General features: G+C 47.9%; 1 protein-coding gene across 4 annotated transcripts in view; it reads right to left on the reverse strand.

Annotated features, from left to right (window-relative positions):
• The window catches only part of ARMH4 (armadillo like helical domain containing 4), a 129,461-nt gene that overhangs the window by 91,056 nt on the left and 26,178 nt on the right, over nt 1–12,227 (reverse strand). The gene's annotated exons all lie outside the window — the stretch shown is intronic.

The following is a 12,227-nucleotide window of genomic DNA, read 5'->3' on the forward strand; positions in this document are numbered from 1 at the left end:
TTAATTGGCTTATTGAACTTCTGTCCCAGATCCCCTCCAGATTCAAGTTAACTTAGAGTCCCCCCGCATCCCAGGATGCTTTGCACCTCCCCTGCAAACCCCTGCCCACATAGGGTGGGCTAGCCTTAGCCCAAGCTGCCTGCTCCTGCTGACCTGGGAGGCATGCTCTAGCGCCCCCCAGCTTCTGACCTGGGCCACTGCAGGCATGTGGCTGCATGTCCACAATCAAAAGTGAATCCCTGTTCACTTGCGTATCAGTTCAATCTACGCAGCTTAGACTAAGCTGTGAAGGTTGAATCAATTCAACCTCGGGCTTTTTGACTGTCTGTACTTAGCCAGGATGATGTACGCGTCACTGGTAGAGTACATACAAACCCAATGGGAGAAAAGGGGCATAGGCACTTGCACAGCTGATCATCTTACCTGATGATTCCCGTCTAAAGTAAGAATTAGTTTCCTAGTTTTCAAGCCTTAAAGCTGTGACAATTTGCTTCCATTAATATTTTCACAGCATACAAAAACTGTGCTATTTTCCAGCCCAATTAGACACAGCTTCTGAACACTATACAGTTAGAAGCCTCATCCTGCAACTTAGGCTGCTAACAGGTGTACAGAAGTCTCACTGATTCATATTTGTCTGTAAGGACAGGAGCCCAATTTTAGGCATTATAGGATGAGCAAGGATGACAAATAGTAAGAAGAAATGAAGTGAGGGAAGACAAGCATCACTTGGGTCATGCATGTCAGGCAAGCTACTTCTGGTGGCTTCACCATTCTTCTTTAATTATTTTGAGTCTTCTCTCATAGCGGCAAATGCTCTTCTGCTGCAAGATGGCACCACTCCCCTACCTATACTGCTTTACACCAGCTGAAGTGACATTTTAGGAGGGTTTCAAAAAAGGATTCAGGAGTATTTAAATGCAGCTCAAAAGAGGTTGTAACACTGTCACCTCAGAACTGGTTGCTAAAAGGGGCAAGCATGTAAAAAAGGCAACCAAGTGATAAATGGTGGTCAGAAATACCAATGCTTTTTTGAATTGCTGACAGTCTGCAAAACACAAGATCTCCCTAGTTTACTGTGTATGTAAAGCTCAGTTCAATCTACCATAAACTGTCCTGCAGATGTCATCAGCAGGCAAGATACTAATGCTTGTGCACTTGAAGGTGCAGTTGAGTCATGCAGCCTGAGGCTTACGTTAACAGCAAAAGTTTCAGACAAATCCGGAGTTTGCCATGAGGATGCTTTATTATGTGAGTATGCTGAGTTCAAAGTAAGCTAATTACTGCCTTGGCAGCAAGATAGAACAGGCCAGCTCAGATAAGATAAGGCAAGCCATACCAGAGGAAAACTCATATACAGCACTTATCACAGGATCAGGGGTTTTGCCTTAGCAATTCTTCAACACTGTTCTGCTCTACCCTCCTACTGGATGCGATTACAATCTCATTTGGTTCATTCAAACAGTAAACAAGCTGGATAAATGTGGAAAGGAGCCTACTTTGAAGAGGAAGAAGCCCAACTTTTGAATGCGTTCTTGCTTTGATAGTTTCTATATGTTTTTGATAGTTTCTATATGTTTTCTTCATTTTTGGATGTCCTCCCTCCGCATTGTATTTAAAAAATCAGGGTGCCTAGACTGACATTGCCATTTGCAAGCCTTCCATGTGCTGCACCGCATTCTGCTACTATCAAAGAATAGCACATGACATGGATTTTTTTCTTTTAAAGAACAAAAAATAATTCTTTTAAAAAGCTACACTGCTTCTCAGATCCTCAGACACGACAATGATCCTGCGCTGCATTTGATTCAGTTCCAGAGTCCTACACAAATGAGCTGCTCGTCAGACTTAGCTGCATCACACTGATATATGGTCTCTTCCCAAAACCCATCAAGAGAAGACCAATCTGAAGAGCAATTAGATCATGCTGAGGACTGAATGGAAGTCACAGGGGTGCTATCTCTGATGACTCACCCTCACCTGCAGTTACATGACTCATCCCCACCCGCCCATTGCCTCATTGGCTAGGCTACCCGATGCCTATACAGAAAGCCAGTCATTTATGAAACGTGCAAGGAATCGGCACCAGTCTCCTCACTGTCAATCCATGACCCACCAGCCCCTGACCTTGCTGTCTGCCTAATAGTTAGCCCCAATTCCCTGATCAGTGACCCCCAATCTTACTGCTTATCTGATATCAGTTGTAATGTGAATGTGATGTATGTAACAGCAGGAGGAACCAGGAGGCAGTCTGCAGGCCTGTGCTGACTGTTAATTTGGGCTACAACTCCCAGGACCCCCACCAGGGGCTGGGGGGCAAGGCAAAAAGGAAGAGCAAGCTTGAGGCTAGTGTAAGGGGAAGAGAGAGCAGTGTGCACATGGAGCCTGGTCGGCCTTACACAGAGGGGTGTACAGTAGAGCTGGAGATCGCACTGGCTCAGTCAGCCAGGATTGTGGACTGAAGGAGCCAGACTCAGACTTAGGGGCAGGGGCAGGGCAGGCTCTAGGGAGTAAAGGCTTGTTTGGGGACACCCCTGAAGGTGTGGGGGGAGATTAAGGTGTTAAGTGTACGTTGCCACAGTGTTGATGTTTCCTTATCTTCCACCTGGTCCCTCTCCCTTTGGCCCATTGGCTTGTGATCCTAACCCCAACGATTCTCTGTATAGAAGTGGGAACTCTCCCTTGCTTTTTGTGTCAGTTTCTGGGGCTGCAAAGTTGGCACAAATTGGTGGGAGCAGTGGGATTCTGAAAGAGGGGGGCTAGCCCACAGGTGAGGTAAACAGAGATTGGTGGTCACAGGCCATAAGGCACGGGGCAAACTGGTGCAGTGAGTGTATAGATTTTGTTTGTTGTATGGGCATTTAATCATGGAAGACAAGTACCACAGAGGAGGGGTTACCACCAATGGAAGAGGACAGTACACGCACCCCATCTAGTGTTAATACCTATATTCAATCCATTACCTTACTGTGGGGAGCAACAAGAATGGGGTGACTGGAACAAACAATTTGAAATGGCAGCTGAGTTAAGTGGGTGAAATGAGGATACTAAGCTAAAATTTCCAAGTCTGTTGTTCACAAAGAAGGCCAAACCATGGGCCTACCAGGGGCTCAGCAGTGAAGCCAAATAGGATTACAAGCACCTAACGGGGCCCTCAGCAATGCATTGGAACCAGGTGCAGGTAAGCCTGGATGATGCCATAAAGCTAGGCACTGAGATGGAAGTGGTGAAAAAAATTGGAGGCCCTAGATATCCAAGGCACCAAGACAAAGGTACATGTGCATGCCAGGGCATTTGCATGTCAGCAGCACCCACGCTAGCCCTGGAGTTGTCAGTCTTGCAAGCAGTGATGGAGACATTGAGAGAGATCCAAGGTGAACTGGACCAGCTCAAGAAGAGTATGGAAACCCAGTCTCAGTGCAAGCAGGAGTTCCTGCTTTTAACAACTTAGCCCTGTCTCTAGGTTCATACTTGGCTGTATGACAACTTCAGCCTTTAAACATTCATTATGTTTTGTAGGAGAAAGGCAAGGTTTCTTTCTCCTAATGAGTTTGCCTTAATGCTATTCCTGTTCTTTCCAACCACTGCATGCATTCCCATCAAAACACACAACCCCCATAAAACAGCCCTGGAGCCTATACCTGCTGTGTCACTAGGGGATTTTGTGCAAGAGGCTGGCAAAGATAAGCAATGTAAGTGTTGGTTTTCTCTGCAAAGAGAAATCCTGACAGATACAGGAAGCTTCTAAACTTTATGAGTTAACTCAAGCGGAAGAAAACTTTCAGGGCTAGGGGAAACTGTTAATATGCAAGTTTCTGTTGCACTGGATTATAATGACAAGATTTTGGGGGTTTACCTTGAAGCACCTGGAGAGCCCCATTTTGACAGGGTAGGCACTTCTGCATTTCCTGAAATCAGGCCCTCTTACGGCATCTGAAGCTGGATACCCACACATTCAGAATCACTGGTCACCTTTGAAGCATTGGCCTTAAAGCTGATCTGATGAAAGATGTTTGTGTTCACCGAGCTGCGAGAACAATATCCTGTTCCTACCATAAGGATCAGTTAGAAGTCCCTATGGCATAATCACTACGAGGGACAGGATGGCCACTGAGCTCTTTTTCCACCACCTACCCCTTTCTCGCATCTGGAAAATATGGTCTTTAAAAGCTCCTTCCCCAGACACTAACACACTGTGGGAAGAGAGTAGTGAGAGCACCACCTGCCAGTCACTGTGTGGAAGTACCGCATCTAAAAAAGCACACCACCTTTTACAAATGCTGGGGTGGATGAAGGGAAGGGGAAAGGAAAAATCAGCAGACTGTGCCAGAGATGGACACACTATTCCTCAGGCCTGATGCTCCCACCTGCCAAGACTGGGGCAAATCCTAGCACAGTTCAATTCTAGTCAGTGAACCGCATGCTGTAATAACCGCCATAAAACATCTCCCCATATTCATGGACATTATCTTGCACCCCATGGCTCTGCAAGTACCAGCAGTAAAGAAAAGAAATACAAGAGGCTGGATGTAGTGATAATGGAAGCCACAAAGACCAACAGACAACACTGCGTGAGAGAGCTCTGCTGATGGCAGCAGCTCAAGTTGAATTTTGCTGTGGTGCGATACATGCAATCGCACAGAATTGGGACCCTATAACTTTTGCCGATCCGACCTGCAACACAGAAGAAAGGAAGAGTAGTCCAGTGGTTAGCACACTCAGCTTGGCCTAGGGAAAACTGGGTTCAGTTCTCTGCTTAAATCTTCTTCTGAGAGGAAGACCCTCTCTGGGTGGGGAGGTGCCTACCTCCTACATCACAGCCTGGTGGCTTGAGCACCTGCCCAGGAAGTGCTGGGCCCTGTTCAGTGGGGAAGCAACACCATATCTCTTTTTTTCCCCCAGGAAAATTACCTAAACTACCTGGATTCAGTGAGCCCAACAAAGGCTGGGTGGGGGCACTCATCTCTCCTGCAGAAGCTGAGCTGCTAGACAATAAGAAAGGGCAAGCAAGAGGGAGCCTGACACTCCAGCCCAATGAAGAGGGCATCCTCCTGGGTGAAGAGATCTTGGTTTCCAGTTATTTAACATAAAACCTACTGAGGCACCTGCAGAACCAACCTGGATCTGGCTTTTGGCCTTTCCATGGAGATAACAGCGCTTCCCAATCTTACAGGGGTGCTGGGAGGAGAAATACATGAAAGAGTGCATGGGGCTCAGATGCTACAGTAGTGGTATCTTTTGTTGCTTGCTAAGGTTGAACATCTTGTATGCACGCCTGAGAGTAGGACTTGGCTTTTGTTTACAGCTACCCTCGGTTTACTCATCCCCCCACCCTTTATCCACCCCCTTGCAAAGTTATCAGTGCTATCTTTCCTTCCCCAAAACTCAGCCTCTCCATTATACTTTGCCTTAGCTGCTGAGGGACGTCCACCCCATTTTGCTGGGCACTGCACACTGCAGTAGCCTCTGCCCCAAAGAGCCTGCAGTCAAAGCAGGCCTCCACGGCTCACTCTGAAATGGGTGCAGTGCAGATGTATCAGAGGCAGAACTGGGCCTAGTATACAGACAGAGCATTGGTGGGTGGAAATGAAAACCATGCAGTACTTTGATAGGCCAAATTTCCATTGATCTCATAGGAGTATTGCTGGGGTAGGACAGAGATTTTGCTGTACAATCTTGTTTAAGTCGTTGGGATAAACCCCTTTAAGAATCAAACTGGCTGCTGAGCGTTTATAGCTGTGGCCATGTTACAGCATAAGCATCAGAGCAACATGAATCCTGTTCCAAGGGCTGTTACACCCCACACTTCACCTTTGAGGAGCACTTGTGTTCTCTAAACATCCAGCAGTGATAAGGATTTCAAAATTAGATTAGAACCAGAGAGGACAAGGTCAGGAAGGTTAGCACTCTAACTGATTAGCATCAGAAAGCTCAAAAGAACATTTGGAGGTCTCCAGTTTTATTAACAACCACCAGAAATTGTAATCAGTGTTAACTGTAACCACCAGGGGCTGGTCTGTTAGCAAGACTGATTAATTTACCGCAGGACTTTTCTAGTTCCTTCATGCATATTTAAGGTTGCTTGTTTGCAATCATAAGGGGGGTTGGGTTTACTTTGTAAATCTGCACAGAACCCAGCACTAGTACAGAAAGAGTGCAACTCTCTAAAGAGTTTTCCTCCAAAGGGCCTGGTAAGGCAACATCCAGTGCCTTGCAATTAAAAGACCGTGGAGTTTGGTCCTTTAGTTCTACTTAAAACTTTCCAGGGAGAAGACAGTTTCTATTTTCAGAACTTTTATATTAACATATGCGAACATTTTCTCTAGTTAGAAGATTTAAGAAGAAACAGTCATTTGTCAGATTTACAGCAGAAAAGAAATACCTTGTTCAAAACAGGGCAGTAGGATCCTATCATTAGAAGGTGAAAAATCGTTTGCCTGAATTGTGAACTGAATTCAGATAAACAGAACTAAGAGAGAGAGAGAGTCTAAGCAGAGGTGTCAGGACAGCTGTCGTGCTGCACAGTGCAGCTCTGCAATGCAGCCTGGAGCCTGCTACATCCCACCTGAGCATGTTGGAGGGAGATGGCATTGCACAGACTGCTCCTTTTCGGGTACAGGTTGGCCAGCCACAGCACACAGCGCAGAGTTCTGCATTGATCTGTATGCCAGGCCACCCACTGAAAGCGAACAGATTGCACAGCATGTAAATCAGCGCACCGTCGGCTTGCTTCTGTGCATGCTGTTTAGAAGCTGTTCTTGTCAAATCTGTCTCCCGTCTCTCTCTGTGATGATCTATTCACATGCCTATTGTTCTCAATTACCACACACCTCCCTGTAAGCCAGACCAGGGAGTTTAGAGCTATGACTCAACTCTCTACAGGTCACAGTGCCAAACCAGTCCCTAGGGGGAATTATGGTCGGCAGCAAACACTGCCGAGACACCCAGGCCGAGAAAGCTATAGCAGCAGTAGTTGGTTTCAACCAATAATTCTCCAACTTCTGCTAGTGAGGATATGGGCATGCTTCATTCTTTCCAGGATCAGATACTAGCAACAGTTTGTTTGCTCTTTTTTTAACGTTGTGTCTTGGGCCCGATCAGCCAAATCAGTCCTGAATTCTACCGACTGAGCACAGCTCAATAGTGCAAGTCTGCGTGGTACTACCACCAGCAAGTATCCTCCCTCCTGGACGCTTCATTCAGCCTGAGGCTTCAGATACTCCCAAATCTATGACAGGCTTCCTATGTACAAGCCCCAAGCCCGGAGACTTGGGGGTTTAGATGCCCCCTAGTCTCTTTTGCCCCTACCCAAAAGGCTGAGATCCTTGCATTTGGACTAGGGACAAAAGTTACACATAAACCAGTTTAAGTGATCAGAAACTGGTTTAAACCTGTAACAGAATATAAGCTCAGTGCACATAAACCAGTTTCAAAATGGCTGAACCTGGCTTAAGATAAACCTGGTTGAATGTAATATCAGATTTAACTAATTTGGGTCAAACCAGTTTATGAAACTTCTTTCCCAGACCCCTTCCTGGTTTAAGTTAAATCAGAGCCCCCCAGCATGCTTCCCGGCCCTGGACTGGAGCAGACAGCACAGCCCAGAGAGGAGAACTGGCCCCACCCCTCTGCTCCGTAGCTGAGCAATGAGGGCTGGCTGACAGGGGTGGGGGCAAGCCCAGCTGGGGATGCAGCCCAGTCTATAGGTGGGCAAACCCAAGCTGGAGTCTGGGGCCAGGGTGGGGAGTTAAACACTCCTTCCCCTGCTCAAACTTACTGCTGGCTGCAACTGTGGATTACAAATCCCAGAGGCAGCTGGAAGCAGGAAACGAAAGTGATGAGTAACCCTGCAGGGTCCTGCTGTTGTGCTTCTGGACAGCAAATCCCACAGACCTCAGGAGTAGCAGGAAGAGCAAGTGAACACACAGCCAGAGAGGTGTGCTCCTGCAACCACTGGCTTCTGGCCTGAGCCACTGCAGGCATGTGGCTGTATTTCCTGAATCAAAGGTAAGTGTCTGTTCACTTCTGTTTCAATTTAATCTGTGCAGCTTAGACTAACCTGCAAAGAGTGAATCGATTCAGCTTCAGGCTTTTAGACTGTCTGTACCTAGCCTTGGAGGCATTTGTAGACTCTTGTAGGGGTCAGCCTGCTCGCAGTGCAAGGGACAGGCCTCCATCCTCTAACTACGCCAAGTCATTCAAGACCGAGAAGAAGGGTCTCTCTCCTTCCAGGTAAATAAAACAACCTGGGCCGAAAGCCACCTCATGACATCTCCCTGGACCAAAAACCACTTTGTGGTATCTTCCCCTGCCACTAGAAACAGGAAAGAATAGTGTCCACCCTTATCAACAGGGTGTTCTCTGGCCCATCCAGTGAGAAGAAAAGAGGAGACTCCTTTTTCCTTTTTTGCACATCCATGTGGAGCAAGGTACAATCAAGCCCTAAGCCACTAGATCCCACAAGAGAATCCATTGAAGTCTACACTGCAAGTTCACCTCACAAGCAGGCCCATGCAGCACAAATAACTGGACTGTGCAAAAGAGGATCGAAAAGACCAAGCCCGTTGTACTTTCAGGACATGAGCTCCCCCTGAACACAGAGCTGCTTCTCTCAAATACAGCGTACCACTGGTGAAGCGCTGGTGCCAGTGGTATGTGCTATTTTTGCATTGCTTTTGTCCTCACAACCACTTACCAAGACTTTTGGGTCCTGTTAGGATCAAGCTCTTGCATAATTCATCTGCTGCCCTGGCACGATTCACTCAGGAATATCACTCTGACATTTCCCAATCTTGGAAATCTCGTGGAAATAAATACTTTATAATGGCTGGCAAGAAAGGGGAAGCTTATAATAATGGAGGGAATAATTATTAGACACTAATCCTACCATGGAGCGCAGCATGCTCAGCATTTCACATGGGTCCCTCAGCACCTCAAAGAATCTACTGAGCAATAATGCTCCAGCAGGAACATCCAGAGCATCCCTGTCAGTCATGTGGGGACTTGGGGAAAATTGCATGATCTTTACTGTCCCCAGGGGCACAGCACCACTGCATTTTTTTTTATATGACAGGTGTAAGCCAATTAGAATCATAGGAAATGAGGGTTGGAAGGGATCTCAGGAGGTCACATCTAGTCCAATTCCCTGTTCAAAGTAGGACCATTCCCCAATTAGATCATCCCAGCCAAGGCTTTGTCTAGCTGGGTCTTAAAAACCTCCAAGCATGGAGTTTCCACCACCTCTCTGGGCAGCCTGTTCCAGTGCTCTACTACCCTCCTAGTGAGAGTTTTTCCTAATTCATAGTTTCACAGCTGGTCGGGTCGGAAGGGACCTGAGCAGATCATCAAGTCCGACCACCAGGTGCCCCCTCAGCCTTCTCTTGTGGAGGCTGAGCAGGTTCAGGTTCCTTAGCCTCTCCTCATAGGGCCTGCCCTGCTGCCCCCGATCACGGAGGTGGCCCTCCTCTAGTCCCTCTCGATGCTGTCCACATCCCTCCTGAAGTGCGGCGCCCAGAACTGGACGCAGTTCTCCAACTGTGGCCTGACCCGTGTCGCATAGAGGGGGAGGATCACCTCCTTGGACCTGCTCGAGATGCATCTGTGGATGCATGACAAGGTGCGGTTGGCCTTCCTTACTGCGTCCCCACACTGCCGGCCCATGTTCATTTTGGCATCAGTAATGACTCCAAGATCCTTTTCTGCCTCTGCACTGATGAGAAGGGAGTTCCCCAGCCCGTAGGTCTGCTGCTGGTTCTTCCTCCCCAGGTGCAGCACCTTGCACTTGTCAGTGTTGAAACCCATCCTGTTCTCATCCGCCCACCCCTGTAACCTGTCTAGGTCCAATTGCAGCCTATTCCTCCCTTCTAGCATGCCTGTTTCCCCCCACATCTTAGTGTCGTCTGTGAATTTGAACAGGGTGCTTTGTACGCCCTCGTCCAAGTCGCTGATGAAGATGTTGAACAGTGCGGGCCCGAGGACCGAGCCCTGGGGGACCCCACTGCCCACATCCCTCCAGGTCGAAAATGACTCATCCACCACCACTCTCTGGGTGCGGCCCTCCAGCCAGTTATCGACCCATCTGACTTCATAGGTATCGATGCCACAGTCTCCTAGTTTTTTTAATGAGAATGGGGTGAGAGACAGTGTTGAAGGCCTTACTAAAGTCCAGAAAGACTACGTCCACCACGACACCTGCATCTAAGGATTTTGTGACCTGGTCAGAAGGCCACCAGGTTGGTCTGACAGGACCTGCCTCTAATGAACCCATGCTGGTTGCCCCTGAGCATAACCTCCCCTGCTGCCCCTCGCAGACATGCACCAGGATAATTCTCTCAAAAAGCTTCCTCAGGACCGAGGTAAAATTAACTGGCCTATAGTTTCCTGGGTCCTCCTTCCTCCCTTTTTTGAAAATGGGGACCACATTGGCCCTTTTCCAGTCCTTCAGCACCACGCCGGAGCACCATGAGTACTTGTAAAGCCATGCCAGGGATCCCGCAATGACCTCTGCTAATTCCCTCAGCACTCTGGGGTGGAGATCGTCAGGACCAGCTGATTTAAATACGTCCAGTCCCTCCAGAAGTTCCCTGACTAGGTCCTCACTGACCCTAGGCCTGGGTGCGCCTCCCCTGGGGCCTATGGGGGTCCCGGTGGGAGGGGTGACCCAGTCCCTGCTCAGAAAAATGGAGGCAAAGAAATTGTTAAAGAGGTTAGCTTTGCTGTCTGGTGCGACAACTAGATTTCCTAGTGTGTCCTGCAGAGGCCCCACGTTACCCAGTACCTTCATTTTACCCTCTATGTAAAAAAAAGGACTTCTTGTTGCCCTTGATCCAGGTAGCTAGTCCCAGTTCCACCTCCGCCTTAGTCTTCCTGACCGCCCCCCTGCAGCCCCGAGCTACAGAGGTATAGTCCTCCCTGGTGATGGCCCCTCCCTTCCATTGGGTGTACACCTCTTTTTTAGGTAGGACAAGTTCCCGGATGCTTTTGGTGAGCCATGGGGGCTTTTGCACCCTCTTGCCCCTTTTGATCCGTGTTGGGATTACCTCCCTTTGGGCTTGGAGGATCGTCTCCTTAAGGAACGACCACTCTTCTTGGACACTCAGCCCCCCTCCCCCTCTAACCTAAACCTAATATCCAACCTAAACTTCCCTTGCTGCAGCTTGAGACCATTGCTCCTTGTTCTGTCATCTGCCACCACTGAGAACAGTTTAACTCTAACTGCACTGCAGAAAGCAACACTAGAGGCAGGGGGCTGACTACCAAGATCGGGTATAAATATAAACAGAAATTATTACAGCGAAAGGCTTCTCCAGAGCAAAAGAAACAATCTGTGGGAGTCTCCCTTTTCTAGGTGGAGCTGCATTTTGAACTACTGTTAGGATCAAATAAAGACAAACAGCTCATGAGCTTTGGAAAGTCTTCGGTCTCCGTTTTCTGAGAGCAGATTGGAGCCTGCACAGTAGCGGTACTTCTTTCCTTTACAGAAGCTGATTTTTCCGAGTGAATCTCAATGTTTCTAATGATATGCAGCCTGGATCTTGAAGCTGCTCTCCAGCAGAGGGCTCTAAACGATCAGAAAGAAACCGACTGAGCGGAGACGTGGATTCTGATTCCAACCCACTTCCCAAAGGCCTGAGGGGATTCAGAGCTGGTACTTCTGATCATAAAGGCCCTTATGCACTAAAGAGCTTCTGAAATAGCTACCGCAAAGCGAGAACAACACAAAACATCCAACTGAGAGTTGCAAAGATGTGCTTTGATATCAGGACCAGAAATGCTCGTTCTAAAGAGCTGCGTTCCCCATGCCGTTATCCAAAACGCCCTTGCACTGAGCAGGGCAAATGAGTCGCATAGAAGAGCAGGTTTAGTGGCTCTGAGCTTTTTAAAGGCATAATGAAATTCTGTGCAATACCGTGCGTGCAAACCGTAGAAGCTGAGACAACTCATGGCCATGCCTCAGAAGCATTTGTCCATGACCCACTCTGCTGGATGGCTGAGCAAACCCAAAAGCAAATTACAGTCTCTATCCCAAAAAGCATGAAGAGTATAAACCATAAATCAAGTTTAAGACAAGAAATGGGCTGACCAGAGCTGAATTCTTTGTAGGCATGAAGGAAACAGGGGGGTTTAAAAGAGGATGAGCTAGTTGCATATATGCATACAGGATGCAACTCTCAAGCCTGAGAGGCAGCCCGGCAGAAAGTGCAATGTTGCTTGATTCAAAAATGTAA

The sequence above is a fragment of the Alligator mississippiensis genome, chromosome 2, assembly GCF_030867095.1.
Source record: "Alligator mississippiensis isolate rAllMis1 chromosome 2, rAllMis1, whole genome shotgun sequence".
NCBI lineage: Eukaryota > Metazoa > Chordata > Crocodylia > Alligatoridae > Alligator > Alligator mississippiensis.